The 24,342-nt window shown below is 37.1% G+C and overlaps 1 long non-coding RNA gene across 1 annotated transcript; it reads left to right on the top strand.

Moving 5' to 3' along the window:
• The first annotated feature begins 2,073 nt into the window (after window positions 1–2,073).
• On the top strand, window positions 2,074–11,415 carry LOC147834174 (uncharacterized). Its single transcript, XR_015505848.1, has 2 exons — window positions 2,074–2,181; window positions 11,021–11,415. It is a non-coding gene; the product is annotated as an uncharacterized LOC147834174 (long non-coding RNA).
• The last annotated feature ends 12,927 nt before the right edge of the window (window positions 11,416–24,342 follow it).

Here is a 24,342-nt window from a genome sequence, read left to right as displayed (position 1 = left end):
CACCTTACAGCAAGAAAGTCGCTGGTTCAAATACCGGCCAGGAGGCAAGTTTGCAAAAAATTTGGGGTGAACTAACTCAATAACCATTCACCTGAAGCGATGTGAGATGTCCAACTTAATAGTTTCTATTTTGATTTCACGAGAACTTAAATCATCATACAGGAGATACCGGTTCATTTTTTTGGAAGTTGCATTGCTCAACAATCTGAAGGGCCATGTTTCTTCTTGATATGAATAACTGTGACACCTCTGTCCTTCTCAGAGGCTGTACGAGAATGTTTCAGTCCAAATGTGCCGGCTGTCTTGTATTATCCAGGGCTAAACATGACAGATCTTCCACAGGCGTGCAGTGCTTCCTCTATATTAATGTGCGATCTCTCCCACGTGCCTTTCCCTCAGGCCCCTCTTACCCACACAGCCCTGCTCTCCGGGAGTCACAAGAGATGTTCGGTACCTGTCCAGAAACACCTGCATCTCCAACACCGCACTGGGAATGTGGGTTTTCAAGCAATGCTTGTTAATGCTGTCATACCCCAGAGAGACACTCGTGGAAATGGAAGCAAGATGAGAAAAGAGACAGTGAAGCAAGAGTGAAAATCCAGAGAAAGGAAGCAGTTTTATCATTGTCACAAAGAGCCCTCGTATCGCCCTCGGAGAGTTGAATAATTCGGTGGCGAAGAGAAACCTTTTTTTTTCTTCCTTTCTTTCCTTTTTTTTTTTGGGGTCTTGGGGAGAGAAAGTCAATTTGTTTTGATCATACTCCACCTATAGGCCGATAAGGCTGCGAAATATGGCAGCAACAAGTCATTCGCCATCACAAAAGCGCAGCCACAGTTGTCTTGCTGTACTCACGGATAAGTAACTGCTTTTATTTAAGTCGAGTGAGCATCAAAAGAAGCTGGTGAGCTTAGGAAAGGAAGTACAATGTCAAGAGGTTTTGTTGAAATCCTAGCAGGAATTTTTTAGCCTTGGATACTGGGCCCGAAGAAAGGCACACAGTGTAGGGGTCTACAAGTCCCCCCCCCCCCCCCCCCCCTCACTTCGTCCTGACAAGCACAGAGCTGCTTAAATTGAATTGACATGTCAGCAGGAGAGTAGCGCTTTGTCCCTGCTCTGGATGCCAGCATACTTAACCTTACCATTTAAAGCATTAGCCACTACCATTGGCACTCCTGACAAAGAAAGCCCTGGAAGCACTCTTCATACCTCTTGCTTTTTTTATGATTTTTTTTCCCCCATCTTGGCAGTTTTATCCATCACGTGATCCGCAGCTTTTATTTTACATTGTAATCCAGCCCGTCCCGTCTGGGTTTCATTTACAGTTAAGTGCAGGACACGGCGCAGGGCGGAGGGCGATGGAAGCAGAGTGAAAGAGAAAGGGAAAAATGGCCTTTGAATGAGATAAAGGGGGGAGGTGAGCGAACGGAGGCCCCGCGAACGAGTACGGAGAGAGAAACAACTATGTTTGAAGTGGGAGCCTAATGTAGTGGAGATGGAATCTGTCACTCAGCTTATTGCATGTTGATGACTCAGGGCTGTTTGAGCTGTAAGCAGCCTATGATTTATGGACAGCAAGTGAACTCCTGCGGGCGAAAAAGCAAGTCGGGGATCAGAGCGGCAACAGGGCCCTTTTTGGGCTGGAGCCCGGCCCTGCATTTTTTTCATTCATGCCAAACTGCTTTGCACGGCAATTAGCTCTGTCCTCATTTAGTCTCCCCAGTCCCAAAGGGTAATGAAAGTCATATATCATCTTCAAGGCTGCTAATTATCCAGCATGGTTGCAGGTAGGCTTTGTAACAGTGAGAAGGGCCTGTCGCCCTGATATTTATTGCTCCTCCAATAAGCAAGTAAAAAATACTCTCTTGAAAGGTTGCCCACAGCCCTCGCCTCACATCCTTGACATACCTTTTTGCAAATGTGCTAGTCAAAGGGGAAATGTCTTCATTCCACATAACTCATTTTTCATGCTGTAACGAAGCGTTCTGCGAGAGGCTCTGCGCAAGTGCCGGAAACCCGAGACGAGACACATAGCGGGGGTCAGCGCGTCTCCGCTGATTTACACGTGGGTTAGTTAGTGCCAGGATGAGATATAGAGAGAGAGAGAATGTGAAGTTACCGGAACATTGGCTGCTCAGTTGTCACTTCCCAAAAATTGCTGGAATAACTACTTGGCATTTATCTGTGAGTAAGTGGCCAATGTGCGTAAGTGGTTTTTGATCATTTAATCATTAATTTTTGCATTTGAGGTTTATTGTTGTTGTTGTTGTTGTTTGTTTGTTTTTGTTTGTTTTTTTTACTAAATGTATTGTGTTAAAACTATAAAATTATACAACATAATTCTTCTTAATTTTATTATTATTAGTAGTATTAGTAGTAGTACAAAAATAAGGTGTTTTATGAATAATTATTTTATTGTTATATTTATGCAAATATACTACTGCTACTATTACTACTACTACTACTACTACTACTACTACTACTACTACTAATAATAATAATAATAATAATAATAATAATAATTTTAACCCAGGTTCATTCTGAAAATGTAGTCCCGCGGACGTTTCTGGGGACTGCGAAATACATCCCGGGAGATATGTATTTGTGCAGTTTTTGCGAATTTGCGAGAGCCCGCTGTTTGCGCTTTTTCGCATTACGAACGGCTCTCACGAGCGTTGTTCATGCCTGCGATGTTCTCGCGTAAAGCCACTGGAGGCCGCTGTCGAGTGACCGTCTGTCTGACTGACTGACTAAATGATTGACTGGGCGACCGGCCAATCGGTCAACCCACCCTCCTCCTCCTTCCCTAAACCCAACCAGTTTTACAGATTGACCCACCCGCCCATGTTTTCGAATTTCACCTCATTCTCACCCTGTTATAAACCGCTCTTTCTCAGACTTGAATCCGGTCATCGCCGTCGTGGTGGTCAGCTCCTATCCGTGTCTCCACTCTGCTGATGTACACGACAAGCTAACTGGACAAACTGGTTGCAGTAGGAAAGCTCTCCACACGGAAGTAAGCAGTCAGCAGGCGAGCGTGAAGAGGAACGGCGTCACATCGCCCCATAGCATTCGCTTGAAAAAATGAAATGCAGCCATGTGTACCTCCAGCTACATGTTTTCAAAATGAGCTTGGGTTGCAACAATACTACTACTATTACTACTACTACTAATACTAATACTAATAATAATAATAAAATTCATAAAAATAATAATAATGTTGTTTTACAAAAAGCATACGTGTGTAATGTGAACAATGTGAATATTAATTTATTAATTATTATCTTCCAAGTACAAGGTTGTAGCTGGAAGAGCATCCGCTGTGAAAAACATATGCTGCATAAGTTGGTGGTTTATTCCGCTGTGGTGACCCCTGATGAATAAAGAGACTAAGTTGAAGGAAAATGATTGAATGAATAATGATAATAATAATAATAATAATAATAATAATAATAATAATAATAAGAAGAAGAAGAAGAAGAAGAAGAAGAATGTCAGTAATTATTTTTATTACTTGATGATGATGATGATGATGCTTATTATTATTAATATTGTTATTATTATTTTTTATTGTTGTTGTTGTTATCTTTATTATTAGTAGTAGTATCATTATTATTATTTTTTTAATTATTATTATTATTATCGTTCTTATTGTCATTATTATTATTATCATTATTATTATTTAATATTATTATTATTTTTATTATTATCATCATTATTTTTATTATCATACATCATCCTTATTAGTAGTAGTAGTAGTAGTAGTAATAGTATATCAGTTATTATTTTTAATGTATTGATGATGATGATGATGATGATTATTATTATTATTATTATACTAAAAACATGTTTATGGTTAATATATGATATTGTACATTCTGCTTATTTATTTATGTCTAATGGCTTAAATGGCTGTCAGGTTTTATCTAAAAAACATTACTTTAACTTACAAAATACATTTTGTAAATACAACATGCACTAGATGTTAAATAAAATACAATATTTATTATGCCACCTTAGAATTATAATGTTCTACCTGGCATTTTTGTCAAGATTGAGTTATTGACATATTCTTATTAAATGACAACTTATGTACATTATGTGATGTTTTTTTATGGGTTTTTTTAATGGGAAGTTGATTACATTTTAAGACTTTTTATTTAAAAAACAAATGTTACATAAAAACTGTTTGCTATGGAATGCAAAAACTTTAAAGCTCATTATCTCAAAATGCAGATAGAACCTTATAATTCCAAGGTGACAATTAACAGTCGTATACTGACCCAGCCACACTCTCTAGCCTATACTGTTAAAAAGATGGTGTAGATTTCCACTAGTATTGAAACATGTTTCATTAAACATGACATTTTGGGGATAAAAATTCCCTGAAACGGTATTCTTTGTAAAAACACACTCCTACTTAAAAAAAAAAAAGAGTAATCTTTTTAAAAATCAGTTGAGTGATTTTCTCAGTGTAGAAATATTTGTAGTGATTTCTCAGGGGAGTCTACCATCCATACCCAAATCCACAGCTATGTTCACACCATCTCCTCCTCCATCATTAATGAGAGGAACATGGAAAATTCAGAAGGCCACTTTCAGCAAACACTCCACCAAGGCAAACTTCCAGGAACTTCATACATTCATGCTTTTATCCTTTCTGCTATTTCTCACTGTGAATGCGTCATGGTAGTGATTATAACATGTATGAAGGATGTGTTTAAAGAGGGACTGCATTTCCCTGAACCTCCGTTCTGATTAAAAACATGATTTAAAGGCAGATTAAGAGCACTGTAATTCATATAGTCTTGTTAAGCAGTGTTATGAGGCCTCTTGACAAATTATGTTTTGCAGCTTGGGCTTCTCTCTCTTTTCTTTCGTTCTTTGAGTCGTTAGAAACAGAAACGTGAGGGGCGTCTCAAATGGAAATATTTATATGGTTCCAAAATGCCTGAAGGGCATCATTAATGCCCATATTCAGAGATCTATAATGTATGCAGGGTACAGCAATGATTTTTGGAGCTCAAACATCCACATATTTTCTCAGGCTAATGACTTTATATTTGTCTCGTTTCTTATTGCTCGGAGACACAGCAAAAAAGGGAACAGGGCTGAAAAACACAAGGGGGCATTGGGGGGGTGGATAAGCGTAAATGTACAGCTTATGGAGATCAGATTTTTAATTACACTCAAGGCTATGATGACAATCCCATGCAGCTTAAAGCTTTGTACAGTAAACGTGTGCCCAGCCAAACGCCCACTAAAAACTACAGTCCTTATGTCTCTTCTTCCTTACGTCTCAGTGAAAGAGAAACAAAAGAAATAAATGGAGGGACATTCTCATCTATAATATAATATAATATAATATAATATAATATAATATAATATAATATAATATAATATAATATAATATAATATAATAGCTTTAATGAATATTTGAAAAGAATTAGATAATTTTACACATTTTTACAATTAATATTTATGTTTGCCATTTTTCATTGTTATATTATGTATACTAGTCCTTATAACTTTATTACTTTTTATTTATTTTATTTTGGTTATTTATTTTATTTATATAATAATAATAATTGTTGCTGTTGTTGTTGTATGAAAACTATTTAAATATGTATTGTTTGCTTGAGTTTTAACATTGTTGCTCTAATTTAATTTAAAATATTTTTGGAATTTGCATTTTTATAATCATTATTATTATTATTATTATTATTATTATTATTACTATTATTATTACTATTCTTCTTCTTCTTATTATTATTATTATTAATGCAACATAGGCTCATTCTGAAAACGTATCCCTATATACATTTCTGGACATGGCAAATTGTGTATCCAGAAGTACGTATGGCTGCATTTCGTCTTTAAAATGAATGCTACAAGGCGTTATTTCTTATTTACCAGCTGACCGCTTACCTCCCTATAAACTGCTTTTCTTGCTGTTACCAGTTTGTCCGGTAGCTTGACATATACGTCCATGGACTTGAGATGCAGAGAGGAGTTGACCACAATGACAGGGTTTTAGTTTGGCAAAGAACAATTCCAGAAAGCAGGTAAGACAAAAACAAAAGACAAAAAATTAAATAAACAAGTAAATAACAAGGTGAGAATGTGGTAAAATCTGAAAACGTGTAGGGTTTAGGGAAGGAGGAGGGAGGGTCAGTTGATCAGTCAGTCAGTCATTCATTCATTCAGTCAGTCGACAGCGGCCTGTGGTGGAATTGCGAAAATAAAAACTGCAAAAAAAACCAAATAATGCTCCTGGGATGTATATGGTAACTGCAGAAATGAGAAATGAATGTAGCTGTACGTTTTCAGAATGAGCTTAGGTTGTATTAATAATGGCAGAGGCTATTACTGAAAAAGGAAATAGATAGTTTTACAAATGTTTAATTTTTTTATAAAAAATTGTTACATTATTATAGTATTTATATTATTACACATTATTATTATTAATAATAATGATAATAATAATAATACTTTATTTCTTTTCAGCTTAGTCCCTTTATTAATCAGGGGTTGCCACAGTGGAATGAACCGCCAACTTATCCAGCATATGCTTTGCACAGCAAAAGCCCTTCCAGCTGCAACCCATCACTGGAAAACACCAATACACCCTCATTCTCATAAACAGCCTACACTATGTACAATTTTAGTAATCAAACTAGTAAACTTTAGTGTATGTCTTTGGCCTTTTTGGTGAAACCGGAGCACCCGAAGGAAACCCATGTGAACACGGGGAGAACATGCAAACTCCGCACAGAAATGCCAACTGACCCAGCCAAGGCTCGAACCAGCAACCTTTTTGCTGTGAGGAGACAGCGCTACCCACTGTGTCACCGCACAGCCCCATAACAATAATAATAATAATAATAATAATAATAATAATAATAATAATAATAATAATAATAATAATAATAATAAAAAGAATAGTTTGGTATTTTAAAATATTTACATTTTCTTTATAATTTTTGACAATTTTAATAAAATATTATTGTCTTTATTATTTTTATTATTGTTATTGTTATTAATAATAATAATAATATTATTATTATTATTATTATTATTATTATTATTATTATTATTATTATTATTATCATCTTTTAAAATTAAAATTGTCGACACCATAATAATAAAAATAATAATTTTTTATGCACTAATGACTCACTAACTTGAAAATTCTCATCAAGTTAAAAGTAATTTCGATAATTTAATTGACTAAAATTCTTATTCAGTGATACATTTACACATAGCACATCATCAGCGCCCTCGGATGAAGGAAAAACAAAAAGAGTCAGATCTCCTCTGGTCCACAGTGGACGAGCAGGATCATACAGGGCGAGTGCACCAGGTTAGACCCGATATCAGAGAAGAGACTAATTGTCAAGGTTATGCCTCTGTAGATGATTGATGTCAGCTCTGGCTGTTCTGTCAGGCTGTCAGGAGGCAGGAATGTTTAATGTTCTCATTATTGGTTGCGCTGTTGTGTATATTTCTCTGTCAGCGCCGCGGACCCATCTGAACTGCCAAAGCACTTCAAAGGCCTGCAGGTCATTTATCTTCCCCTGACGCGGTGAGTGTTCAGCCTCAGCTGAGTGCTAGTGATTTGTTATGACTTGAGAGCAAGCTGACAGACAGCTCTTCTGGTACAGAAAAAAAGGATTCCTTTTTGTCACACCGTGAAAACATCAATGTCCCTGTAATGGGCTACAACTGTCAATGGAGGCCAGCACCTGACAGTTGTGTGGTCGCACTAATTTGCAGCCCCAGTGGCTCGCTTCCCCAACTTTAGATTTGGTTATGGTGTCACAAACAAACAGGCCACCATCTGCCACGGGGAAGGGTGGCTCGGCTAATTCAAGTCACTTCCGTAATTTCGCATTAATCGGCTGCGTTGCGTACATCACTCGTCGCCTTTGATGTCAGGCCAGAAGAAGAAGCACGACGCGACGAGGCGAAGATGGGCTGCACACCACGGGCCGGAGTCAGGAGGGAAAAATCAGATCTTTGTTTCCTTTCCCAGGCCATGACATGATTAATCGTTCTCTTCTGATCTAATTTTGGAACATGAAAAACAGCACATTTGTCTTGAAGAAAAATGATGTGCTGTACGGCGCAGATGGAAATTTCCAGCCCTGAAAAAGATTAAAGTGAAATTCCACTCCTTAGACCTAATCATGAGTTGTAGATTATTCTGTCGTTTTAAGCAGATGGTGGGTTTGATTCAGAGGCCCTCTCCTTGTATTAATGAATGCTCGACTGTTATATTTGACTTAGGTAAGTGAAATGTCTATCACGCCTAATGGACTGCCGGTCCGCGGTGCGCGTGCCCTACCGCCGCGTGCCCTTGCTGCATATTTCATGGTTTGTACTTATGCAGAACATTTTGTTTCCTTCGATTTTTCACACTTGTCAACAGTTTGCTAAATATTTTCACACAGGAGTGGGGAAAAGAACAAACTTGTGTCCACAGCTAATTTCCATCTATAGGTCACTGCTATAACTCTGCAACTAAAACTGTCACCATGGGCGAGAGGAGAGAAGAATTCAATAGTAACTTGATTAAGTTCCCAGTCAACATGACTGCATACGCAGCAGTATGTTAACCAACCTAATTATAGGAGCGGCAAGGAGGGGTGATAAAACCGGCTGGAAGGAGGTGCCATCCTGGGCTGATCATGTGACCTTCTGTGCTGATTTCCCCCTGGGGAGCGGCTGGATCTCTTGTCCCACCTCTTCTCTTGTCGCGTATTTGATTTGGCAACTCACGCCATTCTTCACTTACTCGAAATTAGGTTACGTGATTAAATCCCCAGGGTGCTCTTACCACACCCACACAGCTAGTAAAAATAGTGGTAGAAATGTTTCAGATTGTCACTTTTGCCGTGCTTTATTCAATTTGGACTGTCCTAGAATCTCACATGTTCTCTATGAATATTCATCACCAGAATGTTTGAGAATTAGTAATGCTAATTAACAGTTTGCCACCCACAATTAAGACCAAGCCTCTTGAAATATGTGCACAACAGCTATGCTACATAAACTTTGTTGTTAGCGAAAACAGTGACTGTTAAATGAATTGCTGCATTTAGCTTCATGAATGCACATGTAATGTACAAGGGGTTAAAAAAAATTTGCTTTGCTTCAATATACTCATGGCAGAGAAAACTTTGATTTTAGGTTGGCAATGAACAAATTAGCATGTTGCTAGCATGATTAGCATATATTGTTGAATTCACATGAATAAGTAGGTTGCTTCAACATGAATGAATAGGTTGCCGCCTAACATACTACTAACATGTTATGAGCATGAGTTGCCATGACTTCATTGGATTACTCTTGTTTCTAGCATGGATGATGTCTTGGATTGGGTGGTTGTAGGATTCATAGCAACACTGACTCATTCTGAAAACGTAGCCCTATAAACATTTCTGGAGATCACGAATTATGTAGCCAGAAATACGTATGGCTGCATTTCATCTTTAAAATGAATGCTACAGGCCAGTATGAGGCCGTTCCTTTTTTGCTTAAGAGCTGAAAAAGAATTGCTTACCTCCATATGTACAGCTTTTCCGCTGTTGCCAGTTTGTCCGTTAGCTCAACATGTACGTCGGTGGACTTTTCAGTCAGTAAGTTAGTGTCAACAGTGGCCTTAAGTTGATTTCCGTGAGATCAGCAGGTGCTGAATGGCAATCGCTTAAGAAATTTGAGATCTGAAAAAGTGCACACACCGGCCTCTGGTGGATTCACGAAAACAAAACTGCAAAAAAAAAACGTAGCTCCTCGGATGTATTTTTTCTCTACAAAATGGATATAGGAGTATGTAATCAGAATGAGCCTGGGTTGATTCATATTGATCTGATCAAAAGATATAGCTTAAAACTTCAGATCATCTTGAGGGTTTGAGCCAAGTTGTTAGTAGGTTGATACAATGCATTTACAATTTTTAATTCATTGTCATTTAAGTAATTACAACCACACTGTTATGATAGTTTGATAATACCATATATTTAAGACAGTATACTTTAATGATATGGCTATAGTTTGAATTGACACCTTTACATTACAGTAAAAAATGGCCCTTTCAGCAAACACTGTGTAAGAAAGTGTCATGTTTCAACTATCACCGAAGAACGAAACAGAGGTTCATAAATATGTAAATTTTTTAGCAAACAATTTATATAAAGTCTTTCACATAAAAATACATAAGAATTTGTAGGGAACCTAGAAAGTCGAGAAAATATTTTTTTTAGCGATATGAACTTGTTTGTCCAAACAACTGTTTGACTAGTTGGAAAAGTTTGCAGGAATTCTGTTCATCTGACATTAATCTTCATACAAATTATTGCATTTTTGAGAATCAAAAAGTTTCATACCCTAGAAGTTATATAGTGGCTTTTTTTCTGTACACATTGGCAATAAAACAGTGATTAATAAATTAAAACATTACTTAATATTTTTAATTAATTACATTTTATAGATATTTATTGAATTATTTATGCAAGTATTATCAGGTCAATGTTTATTTATAGATTATAAATTGATTTTCCTTTGGCTTAGTCTCTGTTTCACAGGTCACCACTAATCCGGCATATGTTTTTTCCTTCCCCTTTTTTGCACACACTAAGGCATACCTGCCAACATTTTTCTTTGAAAATTTGGAAGGGGATAGGTTTGGGGTAGTAGTGTCTCAATAACACTGTTTAGAACTGGGTACTGTGTACCGTGGTGTTACTAACAACTATGTAGCGTGTTTCGGGCTGCCGCTGCGATTGGATCCTATACCAATGTTGGCGACCTGGGTCTTTCATAGACTGTAACAATATGCTGAGGATCGGGGGGAGGGATGGTTGAAAATACAGGAGTTTTCCGGGAAAAATAACAAAACGGGTGGGTGGCGAGAGATGGGTCTGAAATATCGGAGACTTCCAGGAAAAACGGGAGTGTTGGCAGGTATGCACTAGGGCCAGTTTAGTTTATTAAATTCACCTATATCATCATGTCTTTGTAGGGGGAAGCGGAGCTGGAGGATACCAACATGGGGAGAACATGCTCCACACAGAAATGCCAACTGACCCAGCCAGGACTTGAACTGATGACCTTTTTGCTGTGAGGCAACATTTCTAACCACTGAACCACTGTGCCTTGTTTATAAATGGTTAACATAAAGCACAATCCTTGTGCTCCAACATGCACCTAAAAAATCTGTTGATAAGGTCATGGTCGGCAGCAGGAAAATATGTTAAATGCAAAAAACAAAATGCAACTGACCATATAATTGTATACATAATCATATTAGCTAGAAAATGCTTCTCACATGTCTCAAAGCATCCCACAACATGAGGAGTGAGTTATTGGCTGAACGCATGAACCCATCACACCATAATAAAAAAAAACTATTTTGAACTGTATGATTTAATTAATTAGCTTAGCATTTCACAGAGTATCACAAGATTCACAATCGGCATCCATTCTAGAATGTCTATTTTAACTGTGCTCATTAACGTCATGTTTACATTCTATCGATCCCGGATATGACGAATGATTACGCTGAAGACACCCCAAGGGACCAAATGATATATTCCGCACTGGAACTTGACGTCAAAAGCATGGCATGGCTGGATTGATGCTGGCAGTATATTAGTCTCTGCCCCATCAGTTAGCAAAATAGCCTCTTCCCGGAGCTCCTAGACAGGAGTCTGGATTCCTGTGAGTCCTTTGGACATTTGGACCTGATGAATGCACCTCGGTCATGCCTTGGCACTAACTAGCATTGCCTGATAACATTTATATTTAGAATCATACTGTCCTGGCACTGTCAAAGTGTGCCTTGTGCTCAAGTTGGACGCATTTTTAGTCTTGGAGTGATAAAGGTTGACTGAGGTTCTGCGGCTGACTGCTGTTGGGATGAAATGTAAATATGTGCTTCCAGAAGAACAATCGAAAAGAAAACAATCCTGAGAGCTGCAATTGCCAACGTGCAAAGCTACTCATGAAAATGGCGCGTGTAAATCTAAAACAACAGTGCCGAAACATAGCTTGTAAACCAAGAACATGAGTGGAGTGAAAGCAGGAGCGCCGTGCCAATATGTCATACACTAAATAGTTCTAAATTAGAGTCTGTATACGCCTGTTGGAGACGCCATTCATCATACTCAACTTTGGTCTGTTTCTTACAATTTTGGCAGTAAGCGCTTCCACATGCCAAGTTTGTGCAAGAGAATGAGAGGAGGAGGAGGGGGGAATGGCGCAAAGGAGAAAGAGGGAGAAAATGCAGGTTATCAGCAAAGTTTACATGTCTTTAATCAGTCTGCAGTTAATTAGCGGCTTCCACACAATGTGGCTGCGAGTCATTAATCATACTAGCGTAGAGCAGTCAGCCCGGTCCAAGACATTTGGAAACAAAAGTTTTGTTTTCCATGAAGGGTTTGAGCACGGCCTGGCGTTGGCTTTCTTGGCCATTAGGCTGGAAATGAAAGGCCTTGTCATGGAGCTGACAGACAAGGGCCCACTGTTCAGCTCCCTGTTGGTCTTTCCCTAAACCTCGCTCAACAAAAGATGACTTCACCCCTTAAACAAAGCTTACACACATGCACACACTCGCGCACATTTGTCTGCATGTGAAATGTCACGTCACACAGCCGGCCAAAGCTTTGTGATACTGCGCAGCGATCCTGCCAGATCTCGAGCCGTTCCTCGGGCTTTCCTGCTCAACTTTTTTCCTGCTGAATATATATTTAGGGAAAGGGAATGAGGTGGGAATGCGATCCAAAGGATCTGAGCTTCAATTCATCATCCAGTCCGGCACGCATCATTCACCGGAGCTGACCCGAAAGTCAGAGGCTCTCCTTGTTGTTAACAGCTAGAAGATGTGGGCCGATCCGTTCCCCAAAGTCCTGACGTGCACATTTTTAATCTTGGCTCGAGATGGGTAAAAGTGTCCATCTACCTGTCTGCGGCAGATAAATTCATTGGCTGAAAATTTTCCGCAGTTACCTCCAGTACGGGTTGTAAATCTATTAAGCGGCGAGCCTTCCCAGGCCTGTCACGCCGAATGTTCCGACAGCTCCATTTACCATTCCTGATCATTCTATGACAGGAATATTTCCTGCCACTGACTCTGTTTCCCTTCTCAGCTCAGACAGGAGGCCAAAATGTATGTTTCATTGTCAAGAAACGAGCAAAAAAAAAAAAAAAAATCTCCTGGCAACTGTAAAAAGAGCCTTTCAACTGCTTTTCATGCTTGTGCATAAATGTAGACTTTGGCAATTTAGTGAGTGACTGAGGAGAGAAAAAACACTCCTGCGGGTACACTAAGAATGTAATTGCCAATCAGAGGCGAAATGCACTAGTAATGTCATTCGGGGGTTAAGGTGTATATCAAGTACTGTTAAAACACACGTCAAAGCGACCGGCCTCTCTACTAGCATGCCGTGTTTGCCTGTTAGAGCACTTGAAAGCTCCACAAAAGGTACGAGGGACATCAAATGAAAGATTGTTTAAAGTCATAGCTGCCGAAGCACTCTGGCAATCATTTATCTTGTTACCGATAAATCAAGCTCACTTCATAGTGCAGTCATAAAAATGTATGAGAATGTAAATGCTTGAGTGACCCATTAATCTTGTTTAAAGTGGCAAATGTAACATGTTCTTCACTCGTGGTGATAAAGTTATACTTCACACCCTTATGAAGGATTGTTGATGGCAGAATGTTCTGCGTATCAGTATAATAAGCTGGAGTGGAATATGTAAAGAAGGGGCTGCCTTGAGGAAATCGCTCAAGATCTCATTGTGGTGTGAAATTTCAAACTCCGTGTCAGAGGCATTCTGGGGCAGGTGTCACTTAGTAAAGGATCACTCAATTTCGTCTTGTCGTTTTAACACGCGTTTCGACTTATTTTAACAACGCAGGAAGGAGTTCCGCTGTGGATATGCACCTCCACACACACCTCTTGGAAAAGCAAACAGTCGTTTCATGTGTTTCTCTCAAACATCATTCATCATTTGTCTACTGGGAGAAATGTCCAAGTGACACAAGCCATGTAGTGAGCATGGACCTCCCTGCATTTCAATATATATCCGTTAGACATTAAGAAAGGCCTGAAAGAGGCATAGACCTTCCAAAAAACTATATTACTAAACATTTTGTGTAATTCAAACATCTCTGAAGTGTGTTAATCCAAAGAGAGTTGTTTGACGTTTGGAGTCATTTTGGGAATCATTGGAAATCCCAGCAATTTACACTGCATGTTTAAAGGTTTTAAATATTTTTGACAGTTGCTAATGGTCACGGAATATTATAATGATAATGAAGTATTTTAATACAGTATTTCACTATGCATCACCAGTGACTTTAATTTTTTTTACTCATGATCAAGTTATTTTAGTGGTGCTTTGTTTCAGCATATTCCGAAGCAGGGATTGCAAGTTAATTTGCATGTCATTTGCATGGTCGTTCTGTATTGTAAATATCTTAAATGGTATGGCACTGTTATTATAAAGTGTAGTGGCTTGAGTACATAAAAGGACAGTTCACCTAAAATTAAAATTCTGTCATCATGTATTCACTCTTCATTTGTTCAAAACCTATGCGCATTTCTTTCTTCTTATGAACACAAAAGATATTTTGAGAAATAGACTTTTATAGTAAATAATTCTTTAAAATATCATCTTTTTGTGTCTATTATGAGGTATTTTACATTTTTTGCAACCCAGGCTCATTCTGATTACGTACCTCATATACATTTCTGGAGAGGGGCCAACTATGCCTCAGGAGCTACTTGCAATTTTTGTTTTCACAAATGCGTAAGAGGTCGCTGTGTACCCAGTTTAAGAGCTCATATTTCTCTCACGAGTGCTATTTGCTCCGGCTCTTCTTGTGTAAATCCACCAGGGGAGGCAGCTGTCGACTGACTGACTGACTGACTGACTGACTGACTGACTGACTGACTGACGTTTTCAGGGCTACGTTTTCAGAATGAGTCTATGTTGAATTTTTTGGTGAACTGTCCAATTTAGTTATGTAATACAAATTACATTTGTTACAAATTATTTTTCTTGTAGTTTCTTGTTTGCTGTGATTGTGGATTTGACGTAACAGTTTTTATAAAAAAAAAAAATCAGATTTTTTTTGCAGAGACAGATCATCATTTTATTGTCAGAACCCAATTAGGAAGCAAGTATCAGTTTTGTTTTGCTTGTATGTGGTTTGTTGACTCTTAAAGCATCAGTAGTCATTGACTTTGTGAATCACATACGAATCGCTGAAAATCCAATTTCAGCTAAAAACCATCTTTGATGTTGAACTGAAAAAAGAAACAGCAATGGCTTGGAAAAGTAGTCCTATATACATTATTAGAGATCACAAATTATGTAGCCAAAGGTACGGTATGGCTGCATTTCTTCTTGAAAACAGGGTGGTATAAAGCTGTTCCTTTTCACGCTTACCAGCTGACCGCTTAACTCCACATTTAGGTCTTTTCCGCAGTTACCATTTTGTCCAATGCCTAACAGCGTACGTCGGTGGACTCGTGATGTGGAGACAGGGTTCAAGTCCAGCAAAGAATGGTTTTTAGAAAGCAGGTAAGACAAAAACAAAAGTCAAAAATAATATAAACAAGTAAATAACAGGGTGAGAATGTGGTAAAATTTGAAAACGTGGTAAAAATTATTGGGCTTTTCTTTTTCTGGATTTATTAAAAAAAAAACACTGTCGGTTGGGTTTAAGGAAGTGGGTGGGCGCTGGTAATCTGTGTTTTTGAAAACACTATAAGTTGGGTTTAGGGAAGTGGGTATGCGGGTCAGTCGATCGGTCAGTCAGTCAGTTAGTCAGTCGACAGTGACCTCTGGTGGATTAATGCGAGAAGAACAGACATGAATGGCACTCGTGAGAGAAATTTGGGATTTCAAAAAGCACACACAGCAGCCTCTGGCGGATTCGCAAAAACAAAAACTGCAACAGAAAAAAAAAACTTTGCTTATGGGACGTATTTGGCGTGTATCATGGGGGTACATTTTCAAAATGAGCCTGGGTTGGAAAACTACCAGCAAATTTTAATTTCAGAGTAATCTGTCTCTTTAAAAAAGTGAGAGCGAACAAAACCGCAGCCCTCGTCAGAAGACTGTAATAATGCTAGAGGTTTCTGAGTGAGGGGTAAAGTGAATTAAAGTTTTTTGGGGGGGCTTTCTGGCTGTGATTAAGCACACATTCAGCCCTGGCACACTAAAGAGTTTATTCACCTTGTCTCGCAGGGGAAGTGATGAAGTAATGATTAATATGAGGGATGTTTGGAAATGTAAATCCCTGCTGCAACACAAACAAACCGAGGGGCTTTTCTCGGGATGATTAAATGCACATTTCACAGTTGATTGAGCATGCAAGAAGTCATCCATTTCCCCTGAACTCTGTAAACAGCAATGCAGGTCCTCTTTCCACTCAAGTATATGACCGTCGTCGCGGGTTTATATGCACATACAGGCCATTGAAGACGAATGACTGCCGCAATTTATATAACCGCCGGGATCTCTTGATTAGGTAATTTATATGGAGGACAGGTTTATAACCACTAACTTACCGTCTTGTCCCAGAACAATTATTTCAGAAATCTGGCTGTAAAAGCAGACGATAAATTCTCGCTTTTTTCTTTCGCTGTCATCGCATGTCCAATAACCTGGAATCCAATTCTCCGTAAATCGTCTTCTTTGAAAGCAAGAGCAATTAAATCATGAAAGTGATTTTCCTCAACTGTTTTTTGGTGAACAACAGAGTTTGCATTCATGGACTGTGGGGAGCCAAACGTCTGGGTCAAACGGTTGTGCAAATAGCATTCCATGTGCAGGCATGTGCACAAATTAAAATATTGCAGGAATTAGGCCCTAAAGGAAAATATTCCACTGACATGATTGGTTGTTTAAGTTTCTAGAGACTTGACGTCTGCTTAAACCGGAAGTTGCTTAGACTTTTATTTCAATATGTTGATGGGTTGTTGATAGATCAGATATAGTTGTGGTCAGAAGTTAATGAAAATGATTAATATTATTTATTAAATTTCCCATCGGAAATTTCCCATCGGTTGAATTTATTAACCCTAAACCAAACCGTCACAGTAATGTAAAAACAGTGGTAAATAATGCAGAGTAGTTAATATTACTGTTTATAATAATAAATAATAAATACTAGTAGTAAATAATACAGTGTATTATTTATGTTATCTATTAAATTTCCCAATTAATTGTATTTTTAACGTTTACCCCTACCCTAACCATAAACCCAACCATCACAGTACTGTAAAAATATTAATTATTGTTATACAACATCATAAAAAATGCTGCTATATTGACGTGCATATCGCACTTCCAGCCAGCTGTATATCCTATCTAGTCTTTACCATGTGAATGTACTTACAACTGAAATAGAATATTGAGAAGGGGGCGGGGCTTTCTTTTTGTGCATCATTTGCTTGTAGAGGGGCGTGGCTAAGTGTTAAATAACGTCAACAGAGAAAGACCGCCACTTAAACAGCCCAGGCTTATTCTGAAAATGTACACCTATACACATTTCTAGAGATTGTCAAATACGTCTTAGTAGGGAACGTTTTTTGCTGTTTTTCTTTTCGTAAATCCACCAGAGACTGCTGTGTATGCTTTCAAATTACTCTCGCGAATATCATTCGTGCCTGCTCTTCTCCACCAGATTTCTTTAATAATTAATTGCCTTCCTTATTTGACCTGTTATTTGCAAGTCTTTCACGCAGAGAATCCTCCTCAGGTGTTTGAATAATTATGCATTCAGATGTTAATGTCCGAACGTATCTTAATAGAAGTTTGCATTGTTGTTGCAGATGAAATATAACACGCAAAATGCGGTTTAAATATGTTCCAGTTGGCTAGATATTAATTAATTCAAACAAATTTACCAAAGCTTCTGTACTTGACGGATGGTCTCGCCTGTCCACCATGTTTGTAGTTTGTTTACACTTTTTACCCAAGTTTGTAATTCTAATCAAATGCAATTTATTGTGGGCAATATTAGCAGTTACAGTATGGACGCTTCTACACTCAGAATTTTTACTGGGAATAATAAACCATTCTGGAACCTTTGGCATATTTTTTTTCAGCATACTATGGTTTAAAACATACTAATCTTCAAATACTATTTAGGATGGATAGTATGCGAATTGGGACGCAGCAACTGTGTTTTCAAAAGCAATCCAGGGAAAGAAAAGCCCCCTGATTTTTATCATGTTTTCAGATTTTACCACATTGTAACCCTGTTATCTCCTTGTTTATTTAATTTTTTGGCATTTGTCTTACCTGCTTTCTGGAACCGTTCTTCGCTGAACTCGAACCTTGTTGTCAACTCCTCTCTGTGTCTCAAGTCCGCCAATGTACGCTTCGAGCCACTGGACAAACTGGTAACAGTGTGAAAGCCGTCCATACGGAGGTAAGCGGTCAGCTGGTAAGCCCAAAAAGGATCGCCATTATACCATCCCATAGCGTTTATTTCAAAGACAAAATACAGCCATATGTAGCTCTGAGCAAATAATTTGCGATCTCTAGAAATGTATATAGGTGTACGTTATTAGAATGAGCCTGTGTTGCACTTTAAGCATGAAACCAAATGGTCAGACTTTGATTAAAGATTACCAAAACCTTTTTTATTGGATTAACTTGCCTAGATTAATTGTTCTCCTAAAGGTCAACAATGAGCAGTAGTAAAATAAACATTGTAAATTTTGATGTCACACAGACTTTTACAACACACAAATATCTGGCAAACAATGTACTGGATTTATGAGTGGGTTTTTTTTTTCCTATAGCTGCTGGTGCAAAGCATTTAGTGCGACACATGAAAGACATGCATCATTGACATAGTTTGCATATCATTAAACATGTATTACCCCCTTTGGCTAGAGTCTATGAGTGACATTGTGTAATGTAAGTGCAGCTCATTCCTGGTTGTACCGTGACCCAGTGATAAACGACTGTATAGATTTGTTTTTGATAACTTCATCAAGGATAGTCACATTATTAAGTCTGACTAAATGCGCTACATGCCGAAACACTGGTAACTCGTTAAATGAGAGTGTGTAGCCGTAATTCATGGGTGGTGTTAACATATTCTAGCATGCTTTGACACTGTTATACATCACGGTATACAAAGAAATATCCAGAAGCAGCACCATAGTTATGCCAGAGAAATGCCAGCACCACAGAGAATAGAGAAAAAGCTTTAACCCCCCCCCCCCCCCCCCCCAAAAAAAATGGTGGTTGACATTGTAAAATATTTGTAGTTTTGACCAAGCTTACTAATTATTGTCATATGTTTTATTTTTATTTTGACTAAATAATAATAAAAATAATAATATTATTATTAATAATAATATAATAAACATAATAATAATAATAAACATAATAATAATAATAATATAATAAACGTGATAATAATACTTTTTTACACAGCGGATGCCCTTCCAGCCACAAGCCATCTCTGGGAAACATCCACACACAATCATTCACACTCATACACTACGGACAATTTAGCCTACCCAAATCACCTGTACCACATGTCTTTGGACTTGTTGGGGAAACTGAAGCACCTGGAGGAAACCCACGCAAGAGGAGGGAGAACATGCAAACTCCACACAGAAATGCCACCTGACCCAGCCGAGGCTCGAACCAGCAACCTTCTTGCTGTGAGGCGACAGCACTACCTATTGCGCCACTGCGTTACCATAATAATAATAATAATGATAAATATTTTGAAAATAAACAATTTGTTAAGCATATGTACCTTTGAAATGTTAAAGTAAAAGTTACAGATTGTAAAAAAGACAAATAAACTTGTGTAAGTATATAAATCAATTAATAAAAATAAATCACTTAATTAAAAAAATGACAAATAAAAAATAAACTTGTTGCATATTGATTCTAAAAATATAAAAATACAGAATTTAAAAAGAGATATAAAATAGAAATAAAATAATAATAATAATGTGAATTATGAAAATAAAAGTTACAGATTGTAATAAATAAATAAATAAATAAATAAATAAATAAATAAATAAATAAACTTCCATAAATAAGTGAAAAACTAAAATAAAAATTATTTTAAAAATAAATAAAAATAAAACTTGTGGCATATATATTAAGAAAATAAAAATGTATATAGAAATACATAATTTAAAAATAGATATAAAATAATAATAATAACAACAACCACAATAAAATTGTGAAAATAAAAGTTACAAATTATAAAAAACAATTTAAAAACTTAAACTTAAATTAAAAATAAATAAAAATTATAATAAATAAATAAATAAATAAATAATTAAATGTAACTTGTGGCATGTTGTTGTGATACTAAAAATATTGAAATACCTAGTTTTAAAATAAATATATATATTTTAAAAAATAATAATAATAGCAATAATTTTAATAATAATAATAATAATAATAATGTGAAATGTGAAATTAAAAGAAATAAAAAATAAACAAATAAATAAATAAACTTGTGGCATGTTGTGATACTATGAATATAAAAATAAAAATACAGAATTAAAAAAGAGATTTAAAACGATAAAAATAATAATGATAATAATAATAATAATAATAATAATAATAATAATAATAATAATAATAGAAGTAGTAAAGAGAGACTATTTATGATGTTATGTAAGTAGTAATAATACTGGCAGTAGTAGGCAGTTCATTCCGCTGTGGTGACCCCCTGAAAATTTGGACTATTATTTTTCTGTATTTACTGGATTTATGATAGAAGCATCTAATTACTCTGCCACTGGTGGGGAGAGGAGTGGAAGGTGGGTGTTAAAAGGATGTAAAAATGTATAAACTCATTGTACTGTTAAATTTACATAATAAAAATATTGTTTTTATTATTATTAATATTATTATTGTTGTTGTTGTTTATTATTAATAATAATAATAATAATAATAATAATAACATTTACTTTAATTTAATTTAATTGTTGTTCATATAATTTACAAAATAATCCTCATTAATTACAAAAGTATTCATTCGCCTATTCACAAATAAAAACTCGACTAAACTGTTAACACAGGTGGTTTTTTTAAAATTTCAAGTGTTGTGTAGCAACACATAAATCCATCGTTAGATGAGCTGATGTCTCTCTCAGTAGTATTTGATGGTCGTCCAGCGTGCTGAGCATCTGGTGCCCTGTGGATGAGATCGATTAACTAGTCCACAGTTTGCAGCCTTTTCCCAGCAGGACTGCTTGTAAATGACACTCTCTTTGAGGGAAAAAAAAATCATATTGGCTCTATTCCCTTTAAAAGTGATGTAACACTAGCCATCTTCACCAGTAAAGCAATATTTTTAATTGTGCAATTAAGATTTAGCATTTATGTTTCTGCAGTTTATCAGGTATGAAGGATAGTTGGTTAACTATGTAAAAATGATATGACAAAAAGTCATGAAAGCAATGTTTTTATGTCACTTTAAATTAATTAGTTAATCAGGTTTCAGCCATTTTATTTTTGCTATACAAGGTTTAAATTTGAATCGGTTTGATTGATGTAAGTTGAGATGACTAAAAAAGTTACTTTGATTCAAGTAACACAAAATTATGGAGCAAGAATTTTTGCAGTGTAGGAATTGTTAAGGATTTTGATTCACTGAGAAGTTTATATTGGAAACATAACAAATCACAGGGTGTTTACGTCTAGCTAAAAATTAAAAGCATTTAAAACAATTCTAACCTACTGTGGATGAGAGAAATATTTTGTATACGATTTTGACATTTACAGACAAAACTTGACAATACTTTTACATACCTAATACGTTCAGAATACTTCAAAACATTTGTGGAAATGGGTTGCTTCAAATCTTTAAAGTAAACTAACTAAACTTTTAAGACTAAAGCCTGGTTTGGGGCCTACTCACACTATGTCCCGTGCCCAGGCCCATTTCCCAGATCGTTTGAGTGTGTTGAGTGTTGAGAAGTGTGAGTGTGCTGTATTGGGCTCACTTGGCCGGCCCTGGCCCGGTTGGTTAAGTTGTGCCTGAGCGCGGTTCACTTGGGCTTTGGCGAGATGCGCTTGTGTGTGAGTGAAAGCGAGACGTGACTTTTAAGGGACTGTTTCATATAGATTCAATAATCATTCGTACTGTTCAGTAAACGCAAACTGTCGTTGTTAATTAAAGTTGCAAACCCCTCACTGCACGACAGCTGCGCCTTCAGCAAACCTCCTAATTCCTACAGCAAGAGGACTTTATGGTTGTTTATGAGCGTCAAAAGTGGCAGATCTGTTTGGCGAAATATTTGACTCTGTGTTACTGCATATGAAATGACTTAAACGATACAACTAAAGAAATCTCCACTGTGCTAAGCGAAAGCGCTTACTAAACAGCACTGGCTCGATGACGTAATTGTGCCCAGGCCCGAATGTAATGTGAGTGCAGGCCGTCAGGGGAGGCAGGAGGGGGGACAAGCGTGCTTTGGCCCGGTTCAAGGCAACTGTACATAGTGTGAGTACGCCCTTATACTCAACGCATAGTTCGCTTGAGTGCGCACAGCGAATGAGCCATCATCGCTGTGTTTGCAAAGGTTCACTTTGAGTGTATGCGACATGATTTCGGCTGGCGATGCGCATGATATTTTTTGAGACTCAAGCAAACAGTTCACGCGGCACCGCGTTTGATTTGAGTTGAATATGAAACATGTTTGAGAGAATTTGTCAGAAACAGGCACAACACTGTACAGACATCTTTGTAATCCATGATCATAAAGATAATCCGATGACCAATAATTCTTGACTTAAAATTGCAACAGCTGTGGGAAAGGAGGAACGTTTTTGTAAGAAAGTTTGGAAAAGCCTGAGGGATAAGTTTTTAAAGACAAAAGAGGCCAAAAGTGGAGGCCCAGGTACACAATTACAGAAATATGTTTTTCCACCAGTCATAGGTTTAACACTGATGTTTTTATTACAATTTTGAATTTAAAACAATTAAATATTTACAAAACTATAATTAAGGAACAAAATGTTTTTTGATAAGTGGAAAGGAATTTTTTAAACTATCAGTTTACAATATACTGATGGCCTGTTTTTCGAGGCTTTATTGGTGATAATGGTCAGGAATGTTGGGCCATTATTGCCTTTTTGCATAAGAAAAGGACAAAAACTAGCCAGACAGTAATGTGTGAATTGTGTAGCGGTCTGTTTTACACAGCAGATGCCCTGTCAGCTGCAACCCAGTACTGGGAAGCACCCATACACTCTCACATTCACACTCACACACTCAAATACTAATGCCAATTACTGCATGTCTTTGGACTGTAGGAAACTGTAGCACACAGAGGAAACCCACGCCAACATGGGGAGAGCATGCAAACTGACCCAGCTGGGTGTCAACCCAGCGACCTTCTTTCTGTAAGATGAAAGTACCGCACTATTTTATTATATTGTTGATTATATTTTTGGTTATTTTTATTATTAAGTTGCAGTTTGCTGCAAAAAATATTATATTAATTGAATTTCATCATTAAGTGATTATTGTCAACAGACTAGCATGTGTTCATTTCACTATCCATTTATAAGTGATCTAGAAGGTGCCATAGAAGGCAAATCTAGAGTCATACCTCAATAATAAGAGTTCAGTGCATGAAAATGACTTACTGGGAGCCTGGAAACATCATTGTTTCTTTATGTGTACAACTGGCCAATTGGAACAAACACCAACTGTGACGATCCACACAGGATTGTTAATATGCACACACCCCAGAGAGTTGTATTATACTTACTATCTGAGACTCTTAATTTGAAACCAATACCAGCATTATCCATTTGTTAAGTCGTTACGTATCAGTGACATATGGAATACAGTTTCTGGGTCCAAACCGCCACTAATTTGAATTGAGAAAATATTTGTTTATGGCAACTGTTTAGTCCTTTCACACATTAAAGAGAAATGTTATTTTTCCCATTTAATGAGTCTCCCCATACAGTTTGATATAGTGTTTGGAACCAGAAACCGCTTCGCTTAGCTATCAGTTAATACAACCAGGCATCGAGCATTTCATCATGACAGCCAATACTCAGTCAGAATGCTAATTTGGGAAACAGTATATGGATTATAAATGTGTCCATAGACCCCGTAGATCAGGGGTCTCAAACTCAATTTACCTGGGGGCCGCAGGAGGCAAAGTCTGGGTGAGGCTGGGCCGCATAAGGGATTTCACAAAAAAAAAGTCCTCAGATGTCATTATTAACAGTTTTAATTATTTCTTCTGAACATGAAGAGTCCTAAACATTAATAGAACATTGAGTGAAGATTATGAACAGTTCTTCTGAACA

The sequence above is a fragment of the Danio rerio genome, chromosome 13 (genome assembly GCF_052040795.2).
Source record: "Danio rerio strain M-AB ecotype USA chromosome 13, GRCz13ab, whole genome shotgun sequence".
In the NCBI taxonomy this organism is placed as follows: Eukaryota; Metazoa; Chordata; class Actinopteri; order Cypriniformes; family Danionidae; genus Danio; species Danio rerio.
The sequence above is the reverse complement of the archived record's forward strand: the minus strand, read 5'-3'. Positions and strand labels throughout refer to the sequence as shown.